This window comes from Pleurodeles waltl, chromosome 7 (genome assembly GCF_031143425.1).
Source record: "Pleurodeles waltl isolate 20211129_DDA chromosome 7, aPleWal1.hap1.20221129, whole genome shotgun sequence".
Taxonomy (NCBI): domain Eukaryota; kingdom Metazoa; phylum Chordata; class Amphibia; order Caudata; family Salamandridae; genus Pleurodeles; species Pleurodeles waltl.
The window spans coordinates 604,552,914-604,577,533 of NC_090446.1; the positions used below are offsets into that span (position 1 = coordinate 604,552,914).

Genomic DNA, 24,620 nt, shown 5'->3' on the forward strand with positions numbered 1-24,620 from the left:
TCACAAATAGGTTTAAAATCAACAAAGAACTAGTAAAAATTGGATTGTAAGCAACCTTAGGCACTCAAAGATTATGAATAGAAACAGAATAAATCCAACAAATGTCAGCCAGAAAAGGTAAGCAAGGACAGAGCCCACCGCTCAGAGATTCTCCTCACAGAAGTAGAAAAACATCTCACTACCACAGCTGAGCACTGTGAGAAAAGGAGCTGCTGTCCCCCTCAAAGAGCACTGTCACTTTTCAGCTCTTTTAAAGTCCCACATATCCCAATTTCATTCACTTTCACTTGTTCTCATTCCTACTCTTTGAGACTGGTGTAATTTCAATCATAATTAGTCTTGCTGAAAAACAGAAAAAGTAATTAAATTCTATTAACGTCTGAAAAGGTATTTTTAATCTTAGGAGGAGAAGATATTTTAAGTAAGTAATCAAAAATCGAGCACAAGAGTAGAGTTATTCAGTGTTTAGGATTAACATTGAAAATTCTGTGAATCTTCATCACTATATCTCATGACTGTCGAATTTATATCATCCAGTCCAGGAAACTCTGAATTCTTCTGAGAGCGGCTCCCCTAATTCACATCTAAATGTAGGATTGGCAGCAATGCTTCAATGAGACATGCTGTGCACATTTTCAGGATCTGACAATTTTAATCAAAAGCAAAACCTATAACATGACATGTTTCTGGTTGTTCTAACTAAATCTTATAAGCAAAATTAGTGGGATTTTGAGGACAACAAACTTCTAGCAATATATATTTTTTTCAAGAATTGAACGCAAGACATGAACCTACTTTGCTTACATTGTACAACAGAGAAAATGTTCGGGCCATTTTTAAGCATTACTATCAACACTGGCCAGCAGGGAGGCAATGAGGCCATACATGTTTGCAGGCCTATGTCAGCCATTAATTTAATGTAGCGCAAGTATGCTGCAACAGAATTATGAAAAGAGTGGTTTACCTTTCGTGATTAGTATGCACATCTTAACCGTTTGGGTGCCTTGGACGAGGTGATCTCGTCCAAGGCACCGGTTCCCGGGTGCCTTGGACGAGATCACCTCGTCCTGCACCCGGGATCTCCCCCCATGGGCCCCCCACCCACACCCCCTGGTCGTGGATGGAAGGGGAATCCCTTCCCCTTCCACCCTCGACCGAACCCCACCCACCCACCCTGTGACGTCTTTGTGCGTCATGGCCATCCCCCCACCCCAAATAAATGAGGCCAAAGTTGTTCTGCCCACCAGTGGGCAGATGGGGCAATTACCCCTGAGGGGTGCCTAGGGGGGGTAGAAAGTCTACTAGATGCCAGGGAATAAAATAAAAATATTGGGGTGGTGGCTACCAACCAGTATGGGCCTGGTTACGCCCTCACCTCAACTGAAGGGGGTAACAGTATTTCAGCTCTCCCCCGCACTCTAAAACATTTTATCCCACAGCAAGCAAGAAGACATTTGATTGTTTTGGGTTTTAGTTTTACATTTGGGCCATGAGAACTTGGCTTACTCTCAAAATCGTCCCACTTAGAATGGTGAGGGCTACACTTTATGGACTTTGGGATGCTGCCATGTAGAAAAATCCACAAGACTTAGATACATCTGAAAAAGAAACATCTGGGTGAGTCCAGGGTGGCGTGTTTCACATGCACCCGCACCATTTTTGTACCCACAATCCCCTGCAAACCTCCAACTTTGCTGGAAATCACACATTTTCCCCATGTTTTTGTGATGGAACCTTCCGGAATCTGCAGGAATCCACAAAATTCCCACCACCCAGCATTGTCTCATCTATACCGATAGAAATTCTGCTACACTTGTCAGCCCAAAAATGTTTTTTTGCAAACTGCCCTTTTGGACCCCCTTTGTCCCACCCCCTCCCTCAATATCGACATGTTTTTGGCTCTTCCCTTTCACAAGCACTTGGCCCACCTACACAAATGAGGTATCATTTTTACCAGGAGACTGAGGGGAACATTGGGTGGTATGAAATGTGTCCCAGTGCGGTGATCCCACACAGAAATGTGAGAAAAATGTGATTTTTTTTTAGCTAAATTTGAGGTTTGCTGAGGATTCTGGGTAAGAAAACATTGGGGGATCCATGCAAGTTACACCTCACTGGACTCCCTCGGTGTCTAGTTTGTCTGGGTTTGGTAGGTTTCCCTAAAAGGCTGCTGAGCCCAGGACCAAAAACGCAGGTGCCCCCCTGCAAAAACAGGTTGTTTTGTATTTGATAATTTTGATATGTCCAGATAGTGTTTTGGGGCATTTCCTTTCGTGGGCGCTAGGCCTACCCAAACAAGTGAGATACCACTTTTATCGGAAGACTTGGGGGAACGCTGGGTGGAAGGAAATTTGTGGCTCCTCTCTGATTCCAGAACTTTCTGTCACCGAAATGAGAGGAAAATGTGTTTTTTTTGGTCAAATGTTGAGGTTTGCAAAGGATTCTGGGTAACAGAACCTGGTCAGAGCCCCACAAGTCACCCATCTTGGATTCCCCTAGGTGTCTAGTTTTCAAAAATGCTCTGGTTTGCTAGGTTTCCCCAGGTGCCGGCTGAGCTAGAGGCCAAAATCCACAGGTAGGCACTTTGTAAAAAACACCTCTGTTTTCTGTGAAAAAATGTGATGTGTCCACGTTGTGTTTTGGGCCATTTCCTTTCGTAGGCGCTAGGCCTACCCACACAAGTGAGGTACCATTTTTATCGGGAGACTTGGGGGAACACAGAATAGCAAAACAAGTGTTATTGCCCCTTGTCTTTCTCTACATTTTTTCCTTCCAAATGTAAGGCAGTGTGTAAAAAAGACATCTATTTGAGAAATGCCCTGTAATTCACATGCAAGTATGGGCACCCCGGAATTCAGAGATGCGCAAATAACCACTGCTTTTCAACACCTTAACTTGTGGCCATTTTGGAAATACAAAGGTTTTCTTGATACCTATTTTTCACTTTTTATATTTTCAGCAAATTAACTGCTTTATACCCGGTATAGAATAAAAACCCATTGCAAGGTGCAGCTCATATATTGGCTACAAGCCCTATATATCCCCGCAACCAGAAGAGTCCAGCTGACGTAACAGTATAAAAAAAAAAAAAAAAAAAAAAAAAACGCAGGAAAAAGTTACAGAGTAAAACGTGGAGAAAAATGGCTGTTTTCTTCACCTCAATTTTAATATTTTTTTATTTCAGCTGTTATTTTCTGTAGGAAACACTTGTAGGATTCTACACAAATGACCCCTTGCTGAATTCAGAATTTTGTCTACGTTTCAGAAATGTTTAGGTTTCTGGGATCCAGCATTGGTTTCTCACCCATTTTAGTCACTAACTGGAAGGAGGCTGAAAGCACAAAATAATAGTAAAAATGGGGTATGTCCGAGTAAAATGTCAAAATTGTATTGAAAAATTGGGTTTTCCAATTCAAGTCTGCCTGTTCCTGAAAGCTGGGAAGGTGGTGATCTTGCCACCGCAAACCCTTTGTTGAAGCCATTTTCAGGGAAAAAAACACAAGCTTCCTTCTGCAGCCTTTTTTCTAATTTTATTGAACAAAAACTAAATTTCTACTGTATTTTGGCTAATTTCTTTGTCTCCTTCAGGGGAACCCACAAAGTCTGGGCACCCCTAGAATCCCTAGGATGTTGGGAAAAAAGGATGCAAATTTGGCGTGGGTAGCTTATGTGAACAAAAAGTTATGAGGGCCTTAGCACGAACTGCCCCAAATAGCCAAAAAAAAGGCTCAGCACAGGAGGGGGGGGGGGAGAGGCCTGGCAGCAAAGGGGTTAAAGAGATCAAATATGCTGGAAAGAAAAGTACGCCTCCTCCAATGGAGAAGGGAAGAAAACGGACAAAATATCTACCATGCACGGCTACATATAGTAAATCATAATTACACAAGTAAATAACAGTGGACACACTTTGGTCATAAAAAAAGGCAATAAACAGGTCAAAGAAAAACAAAAAACAATGAATCTTTGAAATTTAAACCAGACTGCCAATTCATCTTTCTAACAGCTTTACAGGGAAAGAATGACACGTGTCCAAATTGCTCTGTGTACAAGTAGCATTTTCCTGGGGGTGGGGCTAGAGGTCCTACAATAAGACAATAATATACGGGTGCAAAAGCTGGCCAAGCACCACAGTGTAACACAAGGAGGAAATAAATAATAACATTTAAAAAAAGACGTGTTTTCCAAACCAAAAAATAAACAACCAAAGAATAAGGATACAGTGTTTGGCCGGTTCTCCCTGAAAGGGAACAAAAGATAACAAACATTGGCAAAGCCAATAGGTCTCGCTTATACAAGAGCTATTGGCTTTGGCAATGTGTTCTTTCATGTTGTACACCAGTGTGGCCGCTGTCAAGCATAGATAAAGGTTAGTGGCGTGGAATGTCAAAGAGGAGTGGGGGAGTAGAGTGCCCTAGAGTGGATTTTTTTTTGTGTCGTAGAGTGGCGTAGGGGGAGTAGAGTGTTCTTTGAGTAGAGGAGGGTAGAGTTCAGTGGCAGATTGACAGAGAGCAGTGGAGTGGAATAGGATGGAGTGGGTTGGAGTAGACTGAGATAGTGAGGTGGATTGGAGTAGAGTGCCGTGGATTGGACTGGCGTATAGTGGAAAGGATTGAGTGCATGGGGTTGTCTGGAGTAAGGTGGAACGAGGTGGATTTGAGTGGGGTGAATTAGATTGGATTGGGGTGGGTGGTTCGGATTGAAGTGATAGAGATGAGGTTGTGTGGACTGGACTAAAGTGGGATGGAATGGATTGGAGCGGGGTGGATTACAATGGACTGGAGTGGGATGGATAGGATTGGCGTGGAATGTAGTGGATTTGTTTCACAAGACTGGAGCGGGTGGATTGGACTGGCGTGGGGTGGACTGGATTGGTATGGAAAGGGGTGGACTGGATGGAGTAGGGGGGATTGGGGTGGAATGGATTGAGTGGGGTGGATTAAACTGGATTGGGGTGGGTGGACTTGATTGGGATAGAGTGGGGTAGACTGGAGTAGAGTGTGCTGAATTGCAGTGGGGATGGGGTTGAGTGGAGTGGATTGGGGTGTGGTGGGGTGCAATAGGTTGGACTGGATTGCACTGGGGCGGGGTGGATTGAAGTGGGGTGGATTGGAGTGGGTGGATGGATTGGAGCGGGATAGACTGCACTGGGGAGGAGTGTATTGAATAGGGGTGCCATGGATTGTAGTTGATGGACTGGAGTGGATTGGATGGGCGTGAGGTGGGGTGGGGTGGATTAGAGTGGAGAGGCTAGATGGATTGGATTGGAGTGCTGTGGACTGAACTGGTGTGGGGTAGAGTAGGGTGGATTGAGGTAGAGTGGGGAGAAGTGGAGTGGATTGGGGTGGGATAAACTGGACTGGAGTGGATCAGAGTGGATTGGATTGAGTGGGGTGGAATGGAATGGATTGAGTGGGGTGGAATAGATTGATTGGGGTGGAATGGAGTGGACTGGATAGGGGTGCGGTAGACTAGAGTAGGGTGGAGTGGACTGAATTTTTGTGGTTTGGACTGGAATGGGTTGGATTAGAGTGGTGTGGACTGGTTTAGAGTGGGGTGGATTGGATTAGTGTGGGGTAGATTCGATGGTGTGGAGTGGATTAATTGAAGAGGTGGAATGGGGTGGGTTAGATTAAGGTGGTCTGGAGTAGGGTGGATTAGACTGGAGTAGTTTGGATTAATGTGTATTAGAATGAAGTGGATTAAAGTGGGCTGCACTGAAGTGGGATGGATTGGGGTGGTATTGGTGTATTGGACAGGAGTGAGGCGGAAGGGGTAGCAGTGGGCTTAACTGGAGCGGGTGGATTGGAACTGTCGGGTTGTATTGGAGTACGGTGCATTGGATAGGACTGGGGTGGATTGAACTGGATTGGCCTGGAGTGAACTGGGATGGGGTGAATTGGTGTGGGGTGGACTAGAATGAAGTGGGGTGGCAGTGGTGGACTGGAGTGAACTGCAATACAGTGGGATGGATTAGACTGGAGTGTGGTGAATTGAATTGGGTTATTGGGGATTGGAGTGGGGCAGACTGGAGTGGGGAAGGTTGTTTTGGTTTAAAAAGGGGCACAATGGAGTGGCACAGACTAGAGTGGGGCAGATTATTTTGGAATGGTGTGGGTTAATTTGGAGTGGGGTAGATTGTATAAGGGTGGATTGGACTGGAGTAGGGTGGATTGGGTTGGTGTGGGGTGGATTGGGTGGGTTGGATGAGAGTGGGGTGAACTGGAGAGGGGTGAATTAGGATGAAGTGGGGTGGATTTGAATGGGGTGCGGTGAGGTGAATTGGATTGAAGGAGGTTTAACTATTTTGGATTGGGGTGGGGCAAACTGGAGCAGGACAGACTTCTTTGGATTGGGGCAGATTGGAGTGGGACAAAATATTTTGAATTGGGGAGATTGGAGTGGGACAAATTCAAGTGGGACAGTGTGTTTTGGATTGGAGTGCTGCAGATTGTTCTGGATTAAAGTGGGGCAAACTGGAGTGAGGCAGATTGCAGTGGGGCAGATTGTTTTGAATTGGAATGGGGCAGACTGTTTTGGATTGCAGTGCAGCATATTGCAGTAGGGCAGATTGCATTGGCTTGGGCAGATTGGAGTGATGCAGATTGCCTTGGATTGGAGTGGGACATACCATTGGAGTGGGACGAACTGCAGTGGGTCAGATTAGATTGGAGTGGGTTGGGAGGATTGGAGTGGGGTAGGTTGGAGTGGATTGGGGTGGGTGCAGTGGATTGTAGTGGGGCGGGTTGGAGTGTACTGCACACTTATGTGTTAAAGCATTATTTCAGGATTTACAAAAAATAAAGAAACAATGTTGTTTTGCAATATTTAGAACAAGATAATAGTCATCTTTTGAGAACAATCCCCACAAGGAAAATCAAAAGAAAACATGAGTGCAAAGTGAGAAAATATGACTTGGCAAAATAAAAGAAAGTTAGCTATAAAAATAAAACTTAAAAATTATGTTTGTGCTACAGGGCACATTTTTGCCAGTCACGAGCCTTCTATTTGCAGGGCACTAGAAGATAAAAAAAATTGAACCTCAATCACATCGGGAGCAGCAGACGGGCACTGATTAAGTTGAATCAATCAGTACTTAATCCTTACTCCACAGAGAGGAACGGTAATGATGCCAGACCTGCAGTGATGAATTATGAGGCTGTAAAGAAGAGTGCCACGCAAGCCAACAAATGGTAAGCGACAGACAGGCTTCCAAGCCCTTTATTGTACATAACAGTCTCGCGAGTGAGGTGCATGCACTCTGGCTCAAACCTAAAAAGGAGGGACAAAGAGCATGATCTGACCATTAGCAAACAAGGCCTTTTGAAGGGCACTGACAGACAAATAAAACGTAATCGGTGGACTTAAAGCCCACAAAGTATATACAACAGGTCTCAAAGATGCTTTGACAAGAACACTATTCATGACACAAAGGGCTAGTAATCCTTCTATCCCTAATAAGTAAGGCATATGACAGAAGGTTAGGGTCTCTTAGTCCCTAATCATGACTAAGAGAGGGTACCTGTAACCCTCAATCCTATTCCGGGGAGGTACAACACAGACAAATACATTTTTTAACTTGGCATTGAAAACAGAAAAGTCCACGGTACCTTATAGAAGTTTCTTTTTAAAGCCACTGCTATAGCAGCACTGCAAGATTAATATATCGTAGCCTTTTCTTTGAAATTATAAAATATTCTTGTTTAATCATGTGAAGATCTACCCGTCAAACACACTTTAAGAGGAGTGGAAAATAATTAACAGGACAGTTTTCAGCATGCTTGCTGGAACATTCACACAGACAAAATAGTTTCTGTTTAAACACTAAGGGGGTGATTCTAACCCTGGCGGTCGGTGTTAAAGTGGCGGCCAACCCGTCAACAGGCTGGCGGTCCAAAAAATGGAATTCTGACCCTGGCGGGAACCGCCAACACAGCCCGCCAACTTAACACTCCGACCGCCGCGGCGGTACAGACAAACAGCGCGGCGGTCACCGCCAACAGGCAGGCGGCAGACAATGTACCGCCCACACTATCATAACTCACCAATCCGCCACCTTTTCCGGGGCGGGAGCACCGCCGATAAAAACACGGCGGAAACAGACTACGAACGGGAAAACGCTCACCAAAACACACTCCACGAGTACGGAGGACAGCATGGAACCCGAATTAAACATCCTACCTGCTCTCGTCTACCTTCTCATCTACCACGAGTACGAAGTCCGGCGCAGACGACACCGGTGAGTACTGCACCTACGACACACGGGAGGGGGAGGACGAAAGGTTACGGGCACACACATATGCGACCCCCCCCCCCCCCCAATCATGTACTCACCAATGCAGAGCACCAAGTCACAGACACCACCCAAACACCCCTGAAAAATGCTAGGACATAATCATATTTGGAATAAATATTTATGTACCAAAAAGCTCCAGAAAATTAGCGTACAACCATGAAAGATATCCACAACAAAACAAATGACATACACATCAGTGTATAACTGAAGTACCAAGTCCTGCACATCCTACGAATTCAGCATGTCCGTGGGCCAAAGTCTTGAGAAACAAGGGCAAAGCCCACACAGGAGACCTGAGTCCTTTGGAGAGAACACTGCAGGGGCATCAGATGTAAAAACTACAGGCACCTCAGGGGGAAGGGAAGGGGGGGGCACCACAGCCACATGAGTCCACAACGCCAGATCCACGAGGAGCCACCATGCCCACGGGACCATCCTGGGGAGTGCAAAGCCACAGTCTCTCAAGTCACTGCAGTGGGTGGATTGCCCACTGGACCATCCTGGGGAGTGCAAAGCCACAGTCTCTCAATGTCTCTACAGTGAGTGGGCTGCCCACTGGGCCATCCTGGGGAGTGCAAAGCCACAGTCTCTCAAGTCTCTGCAGTGGGTGGATTGCCCACTGGACCATCCTGGGGAGTGCAAAGCCACAGTCCATCAGGAGGATGACAGTCTCCACTGGTCAAGGAGGAGGCATGGTGGGCACAATGAACCATCAACGGTGCTTGAGACGGCGGTGCCCTGTTCAGCGGTGCTTGAGACGGCGGGGCCCAGCGGAGCGGTGCTTGAGAGGAAGGGCCCAGCGGAGCGGTGCTTGAGAGGAAGGGCCCAGCGGAGCGGTGCTTGAGACGGCGGGGCCCAGCGGAGCGGTGCTTGAGAGGAAGGGCCCAGCGGAGCGGTGCTTGAGAGGAAGGGCCCAGCGGAGCGGTGCTTGAGACGGCGGGGCCCAGCGGAGCGGTGCTTGACAGGAAGGGCCCAGCGGAGCGGTGCTTGAAATGAAGGGCCCAGCGGAGCGGTGCTTGAGACGGCGGGGCCCAGCGGAGCGGTGCTTGAGACGGCGGGGCCCAGCGGAGCGGTGCTTGAGAGGAAGGGTCCAGCGGAGCGGTGCTTGAAATGAAGGGCCCAGCGGAGCCGTGCTTGAGACGGCGGGGCCCAGCGGAGCGGTGCTTGACAGGAAGGGCCCAGCGGAGCGGTGCTTGAAATGAAGGGCCCAGCGGAGCAGTGCTTGAGACGGCGGGGCCCAGCGGAGCGGTGCTTGACAGGAAGGGCCCAGCGGAGCGGTGCTTGAGACGGCGGGGCCCAGCGGAGCGGTGCTTGACAGGAAGGGCCCAGCGGAGCGGTGCTTGAAATGAAGGGCCCAGCGGAGCGGTGCTTGAAATGAAGGGCCCAGCGGAGCGGTGCTTGAGACGGCGGGGCCCAGCGGAGCGGTGCTTGACAGGAAGGGCCCAGCGGAGCGGTGCTTGAAATGAAGGGCCCAGCGGAGCGGTGCTTGAGACGGCGGGGCCCAGCGGAGCGGTGCTTGAGAGGAAGGGCCCAGCGGAGCGGTGCTTGAGACGGCGGGGCCCTGTTCAGCGGTACTCTTCTGCACCGCGGGCCCTGTTCAGCGGTGCCTATCTCCACGGCGGGGCCCTGTTCAGCGGTGCTCTTCTGCACCGCGGGCCCTGTTCAGCGGTGCCTATCTCCACGGCGGGGCCCTGTTCAGCGGTGCTCTTCTGCACCGCGGGCCCTGTTCAGCGGTGCCTATCTCCACGGCGGGGCCCTGTTCAGCGGTGCTCTTCTGCACCGCGGGCCCTGTTCAGCGGTGCCTATCTCCACGGCGGGGCCCTGTTCAGCGGTGCTCTTCTGCACCGCGGGCCCTGTTCAGCGGTGCCTATCTCCACGGCGGGGCCCTGTCAGCGGTGCTCTTCTGCACCGCGGGCCCTGTTCAGCGGTGCCTATCTCCACGGCGGGGCCCTGTTCAGCGGTGCTCTTCTGCACCGCGGGCCCTGTTCAGCGGTGCCCATCCAGCAGGTCAAGGGAGCCAGACCTGGCCTGGACTCCCTGTTCAGTCGCCCTCGGACCGTGACGTTTCTGGACCCTTCGGGGACGGACTCCTGGCCTCCTTAGTGTCCTCCTTCCCAGCTGGGATGTGGCATGTGGGGTCCACCTTCTCCGCGCTCCTGCTGCCCTTCCGCTCCTTTGATGGGGCTCTCGGGCCCTTGCCTCCCCCAGATGGTGTGGGTGGTGAAGTGCCGCACATTGCTCCTTGGGGGCAGCCCTGTCGGTCCTCGCACGGCGGTCCTTGGTTTTGCGGGTCCTCTTGCCGGGGGGGGGGGCTGGACGTGTCCTTGCTGCTGATCGATGTATCACTGCTGGCAAAGGGTGGGCTCCAGAACCCAGGCACAACAGTGACACCCGAAGCTGGGCTGGTGGTGGCTGCGGTGCTCTTGGGACTCTTTGAAGATGGATGGGGGAGGTCATCGGGGGGAAAGAGGTTAAGGCTAGCCAGGAAAGGTTTTTTAGGGCCAAGGTAAAGGGTAGGAGAAGTGGAGATGGAAGTGGAGGTAGAGGAGGTGGTTGTAGGAGAGTCAGGTGTGCTGTCATTGGGTGAAGGTGCTGGTGCTGTAGGCTGTCGTGAGGTGGATGGCTGTTGGGTGGGTGGCTGCCTGCGTTTGTGTGTCTTGGAAGAGGTGGTGACAGACACAGTGGGAGAGGACACAGGGGACGTGTACATGGCAGTGGGGGTGGTGACTGCACGAGTGTGGACTGTACTGGAGGGTGAGGTGGTGATGGAAGCACTGGCTGATGTTGGGGTGCATGCAGGTGTGAGTGTAGACGTCACAGGGAGGGAGGAGGGAGACGAGGAGGAGGGGGACACAGGGGTGGCAGTGGCTGTTGGCATGTCTGCATCTGGGTGTTGCTCGGGTGAGTGTTTGCGGGATCTGTGGTGCTTGTGTTTGGATGAGCTGCTCTTGGGTGTTGAGGTGTGTGCAGGCTGGTCTGATGGTGTGGATGGGATAGGCTGAGGAACAGGAGACAGAGACAGGCTGGAGGCAGTCAGAAGAGGGAGGCTGGAAACAGGGACAATGGCTGCCGTCAGTGCTGAGGCCAGAGCAGTGAACGCTCGTTGATGGGCAGCCTGACCCGAATGAATGCCCTCCAGGTACGCATTGCTCTGTTGCACCTCCCTTTGCACACCCTGGATGGCATTCAGAAGGGTCGTCTGCCCAACAATGAGCGTCCTTACCAGGTCAATGAGCTCCGCACTGAGGGCAGCAGGGGCAACAGGGGCAGGGGCTGAGGTGCCTGGGGCGAAGGAGACGCGCGCCTTCCTGGGCGAACCGCCACGGAGCGAAGACTGAGGGGCTGCTGGGAGGGCGGGGCTGGTGCGCTGGGTGGCGGCTGTACCTGTAGAGGCGGGGGGCACGGATGTTGCCGCCACCCCGAGGGAGCTCCCATCCGAGGACGTGTCGCTTTCGCTGCTCTCACCAGCGGTCCCCGTCGTGGTGCTCCCCTCGCCCTCCGGATCACTGGTGCCCTCGGTGTCTGTTCCTGGGCCCACCGGGGCCTTGTGTCCTGCAGCTCCCTCGTGCTCCGATGCCATATCTCCTCCGCCTGATGATGCTAATGCACACATGCACAAGAAGATGAAGAGAAAGGGTGGGGGGAGAAAAAAGAAGACCAGGTTGAGTGCATGCAATGTCAACACCGTTGGCGGAGAGGACAGACACAGGTGCCTAATGCACTAAGCCGCGCATTCGGGGTACACTACTCAGTACTACTGACTAAGACAACAGGCCAAGAGACGTCAAACGCGCACATCGGAGATGCTGGACCTTCAATGGCTGTACTTGTCACCCTACAGAGGTGGGGGCCGGGGGCACAGGGCCATGCCTAAGGGAGAGGACTACACTACAGAAAGCGCCCTGGCCTAATGTCACCCACAGCCCTCCTCCCCCACCCAGACGCCTCCACTGCGCAGAAAGATAGGAGAATGTGCTGATACTCACCCCCTTGTGTCTGCTGTGATGTCTTAAAGCGCCCATCCAATTCAGGGTAGGCCACCGCCAGGATCCGGGACATCAGGGGGGTCATGGTGCGACTGGCACCCCTCCTAGGTTGGGAGGCCATCCCCAGCAGTGTTTCTGCGGTCTTCCTTGTTCCGCGGCGGACGTCCTCCCACCTCTTGCGGCAGTGGGTGCCCCGTCTGTTGTGGACCCCCAAGGTCCGGACCTCCTTGGCGATGGCACGCCAAATCTCGATCTTCTGATGGGCGCTGACCTATTAGACATGTACAGGGTGGAAAGGAGGAAATCATCAATGGCCTGCATGTTAGATGTAATTGCCCCCCCCCCACCCACTTTGCCATATGGCACATGCTCTCATCTGTCGGGCGTTGCACTCCTCATTCGCCCCCCACCCCACCAACTTACATCCACCCCAATCCACACAGGCATAGCCCATTCCATTAGCACCCGGGGTACTCACTTGTTGGTCTGGAGGACCGTAGAGTAGCGCATACTGGGGGAGGACCCCATCCACGAGCTTGTCCAATTCTTCAGACGTGAAGGCAGGGGCCCTTTCCCCAGTCACAGCAGCCATTGTATCTTCCAGACCGAGGTCACAGCAGCACTTGCAGTATAGGTCCTCTCCTGTGGATGATCAGGTCTCGAGTGATTAAGCAGATAGAAAATGGCGGTCACGTCCGCGGCGGTGCGTACTGCGGCGGTGCGTACCGCGTCCGCCGGCGCACTTCGTTATTGGCTCCTGAAACCCATAGGCTTCAATGTTAACCAATGCGGCTTTGCGCCGCGGTCTTCGACCGCCTACCGCCACGGTGTGCCCCGCCAGCGCAGTGACCTCACATCCCATTGTCCCACTTCACAGGTCAGGCAGCCGCCATTTCAAGGGCCCACATGGCTTAATTTTGACTGCGACACACAGGCCTAGGCCTTGCATTGCCACACATACACGCCTTTCAACCCATCCTCGCGTGTACCGACCGCTGGTGGACCTGTCGACAATGGAAGAACGCCATATAATCCTTCGATACTGACTTGACCGTGCCACTATCCATGAACTGTGTGCCCAGCTGGAGCCAGCCCTGATGTCCCCCATCCGCCAACCCACAGGGATTCCCCCTCTGGTGCAGGTTTTGTCAGTCCTCCATTTTTTGGCCAGTGGGTCATTCCAGACCACAGTGGCCATGTCATCTGGAATGTCTCAGCCTATGTTTTCAAAGATTTTGAGCAGAGTGTTGTCTGCCCTGATGAAACTCATGCGGAGCTACATCATTTTCCCCGAGGAGGGTGACTTGCCCACAGTGAAGGCTGATTTCTATGCCCTTGGACATATCCCCAACATCATTGGTGCCATTGATGGGACCCATGTGGCTTTGGTACCCCCAAAAGACGATGAACAGGTGTACCGAAACAGAAAGAATTATCATTCGATGAATGTCCAGGTGGTCTGTTTGGCTGACCAGTACATCTCCCATGTAAATGCCAAGTTCCCAGGGTCAGTGCATGACGCGTATGTGATGCGAAATAGCAGCATCCCCTATGTGATGGAGCAGCTACAGAGACAACGTGTGTGGCTAATAGGTGACTCTGGTTACCCCAACCTGCCGTGGCTACTGACCCCAGTAAGGAATCCCCGGACAAGGGCAGAGGAACGCTACAATGAGGCCCATGGGCGTACAAGGAGGGTGATTGAGCGAACCTTTGGCCTCCTGAAGGCCAGGTTTAGGTGCCTGCATATGACTGGTGGATCCCTAATGTACTCACCAAAGAAGGTGTGCCATATCATCGTGGCGTGCTGTATGCTTCACAACCTGGCTTTGCGACGCCAGGTGCCTTTCCTGCAGGAGGATGGTCCAGATGGTGGTGTTGTAGAAGCCGTGGAGCCTGTGGAGAGTGAAGAGGAGGAAGACACTGAGGACGACACAGACAATAGGGACAGAGTGATACAACAGTATTTCCAGTAACACCCAGGTAAGAATCACCCACGCCATTTCACAATTGCTTCTAGCCTCCTGCATCTGTACTTTCTGTAGTTCCCCACAGATGTTTTTTATTAATTTATGCCTTTCCCTTCCCTTCTCAGTGCTGTCTGACTCAGTACCTGACTTCTGCTTGGTTCGCCCATGAAATACAGCGTATTGACATTGGTATGTTGTCATGACTAATTGACAGAACAGAAATTGAACAGTAATATGTTATCCCTTTGTTAATAATACAGCATGACTCAAAACAGGTTTGTGTGCAAAATGTGATTTATTTACAGTGCTAGATACCGGTACATGTGATTCTAAGGGTGATGGGTGGGGGTGGAGGAATATCCATGGCAGAGTCCAGTTCTCAGTCTCACAGGTGCATTGTTCTTTTGCCTGTGGAAGGATGGAGCATAGGCAGTTCATGGTTGGACAGGGTGGCAATGTGGGACAGTGGGAAGACTTGAGGGGGTATGTCCTGCTGGCGGGGGTCTTGACATCCTACTCTATCTTTTTCTTTGGTCTCAGGCTCCTCTTACGGGGTGGTTGTTCTTCAGCAGGAGGTGGGGTTCTGGGGGGCTGTCGAGGTGTTGGGACCTCCTGTCCACTAGCGCCGGCGGAGGTGGTAGGCTGTTCCTGGTCCGGCCTAGTGACAGGGGCCCTGTGTGGTGCACCATGGTCCCGCAACGCGTCCTCTATCCTGTGGAGGGCCAGGACGATGGTCCCCATTGCGGTCCCGATGATTCTCAGCTCCTCCCTGAACCCCATGTAGCGTTCCTCCTGCTGTGCCTGGATCTCAGTGAACCTGGCCAGTACCGTCGCCATCGTTTCTTGGGAGTGGTGGTAGGCCCCCATGAGGGTGGTGAGGGCCTCTTGGAGAGTGGGTTCCCTGGGCCTCTCCTCCCCCCCCTGTCGCACAGCAGCCCTCCGAGCTGCCCGGTTTCCCCCGGCCTCTGTCCCCTGGCCGGTGTGCCCGCTCCCACTGCCCCCAGGTCCCTGTTGTTGTTGGGGTGTCGGGTTAGCCTGGGTGCCCTGTAGTGGCAGACACACCGCTGATTGAGCTGTCCTAGAGACAGAGGCATGGGCCCGCTGGGTGGGAGCTGTGCTGGTGTCAGCAGAGGGGGTCGGGTCTGGTGTGGCCTGTGTCTGGGTGAGGGGAACCAACTGCCCAGAGGTCCCCGATGGTCCGGGCTGGTCATCAGGTTCACTGTCGACAGAGCTGCTATCCTCAGTGTGGGCCTGTTCCGGTGGTGGGATGGACACTTCTGGACCCTCCTGGCTGGTGTGTTGTCGTTCGGGTCCTGCATGGGGTAAGAGAGTTTGGTTATTGTTTCTGTGTGTGCAATAGCATGCGTGTTGTGGGTGCCCTTGTCCCCCAGTGCAGGCATTCCCTGGAGGGAGGTGTTGTGAGGGTATTTAGTGGGGGGGAGGGGTTAGTGCAGTGGTCATGCTTAGGTGATGGGTGCCCATGGTTTGTGTTGGCATGCAGGAGTTGGTGTTGGGATGGGTGGGTTGTGCTGGTGAGACATTGTCAGGAAGGATGTGTGCTGGGGGGTTGGGGGTGAGGGTGGGGGTGTGGGTTGGCATGCTGGTGGGGTGTGGGGGATATAGTAGTTGAGATGGGACTTACCAGAGTCCATTCCTCCGGCTACTCCTGCGAGGCCCTGAGGATGCAGGATGGTCAAGACCTCTTCCTCCCACGATGTAAATTCGGGAGGGGTGGGTGGGGGTCCGCCGCCAGTCTTCTGGACCGCGATGTTGTGCCTGGAGACCATCGACCGGACCTTCCCCCGTAGGTCGTTCCATCTTTTGCGGATGTCCTCCCTATTCCTGGGATGCTGTCCCACCGCGTTGACCCTGTCCACGATCCGCTGCCATAGCTCCGCCTTCCTGGCTATACTGGTGTGCTGCACCTGCGAGCCGAAGAGCTGGGGTTCCACTCTTAGGATTTCCTCCACCATGACCCGGAGTTCTTGGTCCGAAAATCGTGGATGCCTTTGGGGTGCCATGGGGTGGTGTGGGTGAGGTGTGGGGTGGTGTATGTGATGAGGAGTGTGTTGGTGAGTGGTGCTTTGTGCTACTATGTGGTGTGTGTGATGGTGTAGTGTGCCTCAGTGTGTCTTGCTTTGGATTGTCTGCTGTGTCTCTCTCTCCTTCTCTCAGTAATTGGGGTCGCAGGGGTTTGTGGGTGATGTGGGTGTGTGTTTTATAGTTGGTTGATTGTGTGGGAGTGGTGTGTGTATGTGTATCAGGTGTGTGTTTTTCAAATTGTCCAATGTGGCTGTGTTTTGGTGATGTGTGTGTATTCTGACCGCGGCGGTGTGTAGCGCCAATGGAATACCGCGTTTGAATGACCGCTGTGTGGATTCGTGGGTCGTAATGGCATGGGCGTATTTCTGTTGGCGTGACGGTGGAGGTTTGGTCATCTCCAGTTTATCGCTGCCCGCCGATGTGGCGGGCTGCAGTGGAGGACGGATTTTTGGAGGTTTGGCCGTTGTGGGTCAGAATGACCGTGGCGGTTGACCGCGGCGGTGTTATGGCGGTCTTCTGACCGGCGGTAAGGGCATTTTACCGCCGAGGTCAGAATCACCCCCTAAATATGTCAATAGTATTGAATAAAGAGAGGGACCTTGTCCTTATTCTGTATGAATACAATAGTAGCCTCCATTGTAGAGCTATTTGTTCTCTATATCGAAGAAGTGTTTAAAAAAAAAAAAAAAAAGGACATTTAATAAGTGATTAATCTCTATATACAAGCCAAGTAAAGGAAACCAAAAATCCATCTAGCTTTTGGAATTTATGTAATGTTACTCCGACTGTAAATAAGATGCCTATCTTCCTCTGCGAGCCCTTTTAGGACTCGGGAATTCTAGATATTTCTCAACACTTGGAAGCAACAGATAGATTAGAAACATTAAAAGAAGCAAAATAATCCGGACATACCAACGCAAAATTGTACCGTCTGCCTGCAAAACGGCCTGTAATAGGGGGAGGGCGATTCTAGGTTTTGTGCATCTGTAGTATTTCAAAAGAGCTTAGCTTTTCAGACTCCTGAAATTTGTCAAACTGGCATGCCATTGCAATATGTATGTTTTGTGTTTGGAAGGACGGAACCTTTGCTTCTTTCCTCTGTCCACTAATAACTTCACTCACTTAAAAATTCTCATCTAGTAACTGTTTAATTAACAGCCAAACTATATGCCAAACTGTACAACATGGGTACTCACAAATATTTTCCCAGGGACCAAAAAGTTTGGTCTGTGATGTGCCAGAGAGCCGCATAGATGCCAGCAGAGGGAGGGGGTGGGGTGTTTTGGGGTCAGGACCAGGGGACTGAGAGGATTGGCAGTAAGGTAGGTGTACGAGAAGCGATGGATATAATTAGTGCCTGAATTGGACAATGTGAACTCAGAAAACCTGGGATTAATCCCATCTTTCCCAATTTTTTAAAATTGTGTGATCCTAAGCAATTGTTTAATTTCACTTTCCCTCCTTATTTCATATGTAAGAGGACCTTGAAATGCGTGATTTCATGGTATATGCTGTACAAAACCTGCTCCTGTGTTTAATTTAATACATTTGAATGTTTTTCATATATAATAGGAAACCAGGCCACTCAACTGACTTGCCTCTTCAATTTATTATTTTTTGACATTGTTGTCATGTAGAGGGAAGCATCAATGTTTCTAAATTCATGTTTGAAAACTATCACTTTGAAATTAATACCGCTCAATGCAATGATATAAATTGTACTGAGGTGAAAAGGTTCTGCATGTTAACTGAAAACACTTTAGGAATTTTGAAGCAACTGTCATATATTTACACTTTGCTTCAAAATGCCTTTAAAAAAGAAAGTGTTTTTAAAGTTATGTACAGGGCTCCCTAGTTACTTCCTTCTGTTAACACCAATTCAACTTGAAATAAATAATTGCCTGTCTTTTTAATATATTTTTTATTGTTAGTGCTGAGTCGAGTAAACAACTGGCCAGTGCTCCTGCTGCCGGGGCCGGGGCGGGGGTGGGGGGGGTGAGGGAATTGTAAAGGTCACAGGGCCGCATGTCGCCTGTGGGCCATACTTTGAGAATCCATGCTCTACAAGAACTTATGAAAGCAAGGGTGCAACTTGCAGCTAACTCTACTGTAGCACATATGTTCAAGTGCTCAAACTTGGATAGTTAAATTCTTTCATTCAAGTAAGAGACTATTTCTGACTTGAGCTTGCAATTGTGTAGTCAGATTATAGTGCCACCATCTTCAGGTCTCCATATAACATATTTTTTTTTAAAACATTTTGGTGGTGCCAAGTAGAGATCTAGAGCAACGGTTTTCCTTAACACATAGGCAAACAGGTGGCACTGAACCTACATTTTCCATCTACACATATATTGGGGTATTATTTCCCTCTTTTACCTACTATTTACTGTTTTATTGGTGGCAACCATTCACAAAACAGTCCTCCAAATCCAACCTCTCCCCTTCCAAAAAAGCTTGTCATCCTTTCTTATTTTCTGTAAAAGTGACTTCATCACTTTGTATGGCCTGATGAAGTCCAGTATTGGTGTGACAACCTGGGCCAAAACAGCATTGACGGTGTGTATTTTTAAGCCTCAAGACCCATTTTAAATTGTTTGTACGCTATCTAGAACAGTGTTTAAAGTTGGTCTTAAAAATGTTGATGGTGTCTGCAGAAACGTTTCACAGGTGTTATTTGTTGCGGGTGTGAAAACTCTGTAACTAAATTTCATCATCAACCCCTTCGGTGGGTTTGACTTTTTATTGTATTGTACTTTGTGTCAAATTGTTGAGTATTCATTTTTTCTTTTGGACAAGAGTGTGGCAATTTATTAGATATCTCCTATTACGGAGTGTAAAATTAGGACAGAAAACATTTTTTTTTTTTTTTTTTTAACATTAAAATTAAAAAACTCCAGTAAAGCAAGTCATTTTCCTCCTCCCAGTTAAGTAATGAAGTATTTACTGGCAACCATTGTTTTCATCTTATGTGCTGGTCTACCAGGTTTATTACCTTGCCTATAAAACCATAATGAGAAGTACTAGATTCTCATTAGATAGTCCCTCCCTTACCTTAATGTCATTCTATTTAGTCTGCACCTCCCTTGCATACTTTTTATCCATTGAGAGGCCTAGGTTATATTTTACATTGTGTCAGCCAGACACAATAATAAAAATGCTCATGAGGAAAACTGAATCATCACTGGAGTCACAGGCCCCCAGATAGATGTCTTGGTGGAGGAAAAGAAAAGAAGCTTTGAAAAATGATGATCAGACCTATCACTAACTACATATCCTGCATTTTCGCTACCAGGCTTTCTACCATTTTGGTTTCAGTCCAGTGATATAGCAAAAGCCAAATTAGTGTGAAAAAATTTTAAAATCCCACAGTTAAAAACAGAATAAGAAATTAATCTGGGCAACTTTTATTATTATTAAATCAGACTGCATTTTTATAAAACTGGGCTACTATCGACCATTGTCTATGTAGATGGGACTGTTAATTGAAAGGTATCTCCTGGCTCCAAATCATGTGCCGCCTGCAACGACTAACCTTATAATGCAAAACTGAAGATATGTCTTCAGGGATACCACAGTGGCACATTAGCAAATTTAGAAGAAAAACAGTTCTATATTCACAAGGTCCAATCTTATGTCATTATGGCAAAACAAAAAGATTCCAATTGACGGAATGTATTTGTAAAGAACCAGGATAAAACGGAACCTATGGTGACTTAGCACCTCAAGATGCCCCATGAAATTTGTTGCAAGCTAAATATAAAAGTCAACATTACTTGGACCACAGGTTTCCAAGATCGAAAAGTCATGAAATCTGAGTTAAGTCACCAGGCTTCTCTAGGCCTTCTAAAATGTCTTAATAAGGCTGCTCAAAAATGATTATTTGAGCTCCAAGATATACAAAACTCTTACCAGATACCAAATAAAACTCAATGACCAAACCTAAAATAATAAGAACGCAGATTTTTTTTTTAAATAAAACATTTTTTATTTTCCAGTGAAATACAACCAGAAACACCTATGTCAGCACAATGCATCTTGCAGGATACCACATCCTAGTCCAACGGCGACCCAGAACTACGCCCTTCCAACACCACAACCCTCTCCCACAAACAAGACACTTGTTACTCACGATCTTCACCCTGAACTGAGCATTACTCCTGCACCCACCAGACCAACAAAGTGGCCTGGATACGTACCCCAAAGACTTCATTCTTCCTCCTACTTACGGGGGCAACCTCTACCCTCATAGACTTGTCTCTCTGCAGCTCTGCACCAATACATGTCAGATTTTCACTCCTCAAAACTGGGTGGATCAGGCGCACCTCACTTGCGTACAATGTTCAGCTTTACCACTGCAAATCCCAGGGTAGATAACAGCCTGGGGTACTTTCCAAAACTCTACTCACCCCATATATTAAAAAAAAAAATTTGGGGGGGGACCTCAGCCAAGAAGTTGACGTCTTCTCAGAGTTCCTCTCTGACCCCCTTTCAGAAGTCTAGTAGTCACGGACATTTCCGCAGCGTATATAGGAATCTCCCCCTGGGAACCACATCCTCTGGCACACCAATCAGTGGAGGCCCTGCCCAACCTGTGCAACAGCACTCTTTTATAATATGACGTATGTAGGAGGCATAGTTTAATCAGTCAAAATCTTTCTCTAATTGCCACTTTCCTGGGTGATCGGATCACCTCCTCCCACTCCTCCTCTCCAAGCTCTCTAATATCCGACTTCCAGGCCTACCTCAACTTCAATCGGGGGTTGGAGACATTATTCATCAGTTTGCTGTATAGGAGATCGTTTTTCTGAGGAGTGCCTCCATCAATAGCCTTACTTCCAGTGACCTCATATAGCAGCTGGTCGCGCTCTACATGTCTCAGCTGGTGAAAACAAAAGATATCCTTGGGTGCTACCTCATAGTCCAACTGTAGCTCCGCGCCTCCCAGGTGATCAGCTCCTTCCCTCACCACACATCCCCTAGTGTTGAAACATCTATTAAGTCACAGCTTGAGAACCCTGTGGGCCTCCCCACCTCCGCCACCAGGTCCTTATCTCACAGGGAGTCATCGCTTTGAGGCCTCCCTGCCAGCCCAAGAATATATTAGCTGCACACCAAATTGAGGTCTCAACTCTCGTCAAAAGTGCAAGAGATCTATAGTCTTTCATGGAGTAAAGTGGCCACGGGTTGCCTCTAGGGCCTGAGCAGTACGGTCTTCCCTGATCTAGGGCTCCGTCAAGGGGGCAAATGCCCGTCCGTTCGTTAATCAGTATTGATTGCAACACCAAGTAATGTCTTTCCAAGTCTGGAAGGGCCGTAGCCCTATCATGCAACACTCTTGTGAATTTGACAGTAGCCATCCTGGCAGTCCCCCCATTCCATAATAGCTGTCGGGCTGTTTAGTTAACTTTCTTAAAAAACTCAAGCAGCACTCAAAGAGAATTCTGTACCACATGAATGAGCTTTGGTAGTACTATAATTTTATACATTGCTGCTCTCCCCAGGAGCGAAAGTTGGAGCAATGTCCAATGTTTTGCAATGGATATAAGTTGGAAAGTAGAAGAGCTCAGGTTGCCTAGTTACATAGAGGCCCAAATACTTAAAGCCTATACTTTCCATAACTAAACCTTCAACAAGCAGCTGAACGGCGGCCCGTGCACAAAGAGGGTGCGAAGGGGTTTCCCCTAGTTAATAGTGTACCCTGAGTATGTTCCGTAGAGGTGGAAAATGTGTAAGAGCCTGTGCATGGAGACCTTGGGTTCAGAGACGTACACCAGGAAATCATCAGCGTAGAGAGAGAATTTGTTTTCCTAATCCCCTTCCCACACTAGGCGGTCACCAACTGGTTGCTTTGCACCCAGCACACGTGGGGCTTCAGCGCCAGTGGAAAGAGCATCAATGACAACGGTAGTCACTGGTGCGTGCCCTGATGCAGCCAAAATGAACTGGATTGCACCCATTGATTCTCACCTGCGCCAATGCTTACTATACAGTAGTTTTACCCAGCCAATGTAATTTGGCCAAAGCACATACTCTCTAGCACTCCGTACAGGTACTCACATTCAAGTATATCAAAGGCCTTGGTCTTGCCTCGGTTCCTGCTCTGGTACCCTCAATACAGGCATCCAGCTGCATGAGGTTTAACCGCATCCCCACTTTTGGGCACAAATCCCTACTGGTCAGGGTGTATTAGAGCAGATATAACCCTTTTTAGGCGGGTGGCCCAGAGTTTAGTGAGGATTATATACTTAATATTTAGGAGTGGAAATGGGCTGTAGAAGGCCCAGACTTTTTTTTTTTTTTTCTTTTTTTCAACACCCCGATTTGGGATTGTCTTTTTAGCTTGCGGCCGCCATTTTCCCCACGGCAGTTGTCCCTCTTTCGGCAGCCATTTTGAAGGGGTCAGCAGTCTAGCCTTTCCTAGATCACTGAGTTCCGGTTCCCAGGCCTTTTAAGCCGCGATGCAGCGAGTGCGCCGAAGGCACACCAAAGGCAAGCCCATCTGCGCATGTCCGCACCAGTTTAGGCCTGAGGGCCTGTCACCCTGATTCATCTGTGGTATCAATAAAGGCACTACCTACTTATCGTTACTCTTCCAAGGAGTTGTATGACTTGAGACCATTAGGTAGGATAGATTGTATTACATGTATAGAAGCCATCAGAGACATGTGGCGCTGCCCCGCCTGCCATTGGACATCTGATCCCAGGGGGGTCTGTGTGGATGTGGGGTGTAAACCTCGCACCTCCTTTCTTTACACAAACTGCTGATCGTTGGCCACCCATAAACTGGAAATTAATTTATTACTAACTGAGGCCTCTCACACTGCCTTGTTTCTAACTGAAACATGGCTGAATGAAAGTTCGGACCCTGACATTTACCTGGCATTGCCTACAGGATATCTAATTGCCAGATTAGACAGAGGGATGGCCAGAGGAGGGGGAATTGCAGTCATTTACAGGGACTTCCTTAACCTTACCTACCAGCCCCTTCAGTTAGTGGAAGGGGAAGGCATGTTCTTCTCTTTTGCTCTTAACCCCCGTTATACCTTTTCATGGGATTTTATTATATCGCCCCCCAGGCTCCTCAGAGAAGTTTCTAGATTCTCGTTTAGATTGCACCACAGATTTTATATGCTCTAGACCTAATTTTACTATTTTTGGAGATTTTAATATTTATGCTGAGACTTTTGAACAATCAGGCTCAAGACGTCTACTTGGTGGCATGGAGGCATTGGGTTTGACCCAACTTGTTAAGGGCCCCACACATGAAAGGGGTCATACTACTGATTTAGTATTTAGCAATACACCTGCCTTGACATGTATGTCCCGTATTCCACTGGCTTGGTCCGACCATTTTCTAATTTCCATTGAATTAGTTACGGACACAGTGGAAAAGGGGCCCAAGCCTCCTGTACAGGTTGGGAGATCATGGAGTAAACTGAATAGAGATAACTTTTTAGCTACCTTGCTTTCCTGTAAGTCTTGGTTCATAGACAAGGGGGAACCCAAAGCTGTGGCCTTCAATGACTGGATTACTGATAGCCTGGACAAAGTTCTTCCCTGGAGGAAACAATTCGGCCCGTGTAGGAAGGCTAGCGCTCCATGGTTTACACCCAAACTACTACTCCTAAAGAAAGGATGTAAAAAACTAGAAAGGACTTGGAGAACATTTTATGATCCAACAGACAGGGAAGCATACAAAGGGGCTATGAGGAGATACCACTCTGAGATTAAGGTGGCACAAAGTGTTTTTTATCAGCAGAAAATTGAAGAGGCGGCAGGTTCTCCTAAAGTAGTTTTTCAAGTCCTAAAGGACATCCTTCAAACTCCTGTGGAAGACAACCCTAAAGAAGCCTCCTTAGAATATAGTAACACGTTAGCTATTTTTTTCTACCCAAAATTTTTGGACATCTATGCTACCTTTGGGGATTATAGTCCTTCTCTTGAGGAGGAGGAGAATCCTACTGCTGACATTGTAGCCTGCCTCTCTCATTTTACCCCTTTTTCGCAAGCTCAGGTATTAGCTTTCTTGAGTGCCCTTAAATCAGGATCCCCCTTGGACCCGGCTCCTCCGCGCATACTTGTTCAAGGGGCGGAAGCTATAATACCTGTGCTTACAGAACTACTTAATGATTCACTATCCAAAGGACTAGTACATCGCCTATGGAAGCATGCTATAGTGTAACCGCTACTAAAAAAATCCACTCTTGACCCTACAGTGTTGAAGAATTTTAGACCTATCTCCCTACTGCCTTCCCCTGCCAAGATTTTGGATAAATATATCAATCTACAACTTTCCATCTTTTTGGAAGAGAATATGCTGCTCCA

The 24,620-nt window shown here is 48.9% G+C and overlaps 1 protein-coding gene across 4 annotated transcripts in view; it reads right to left on the bottom strand.

The window, feature by feature from the left end:
* Positions 1-24,620, bottom strand: part of LOC138304453 (histone-lysine N-methyltransferase, H3 lysine-36 specific-like) — a 1,084,114-nt gene that overhangs the window by 747,919 nt on the left and 311,575 nt on the right. The gene's annotated exons all lie outside the window — the stretch shown is intronic.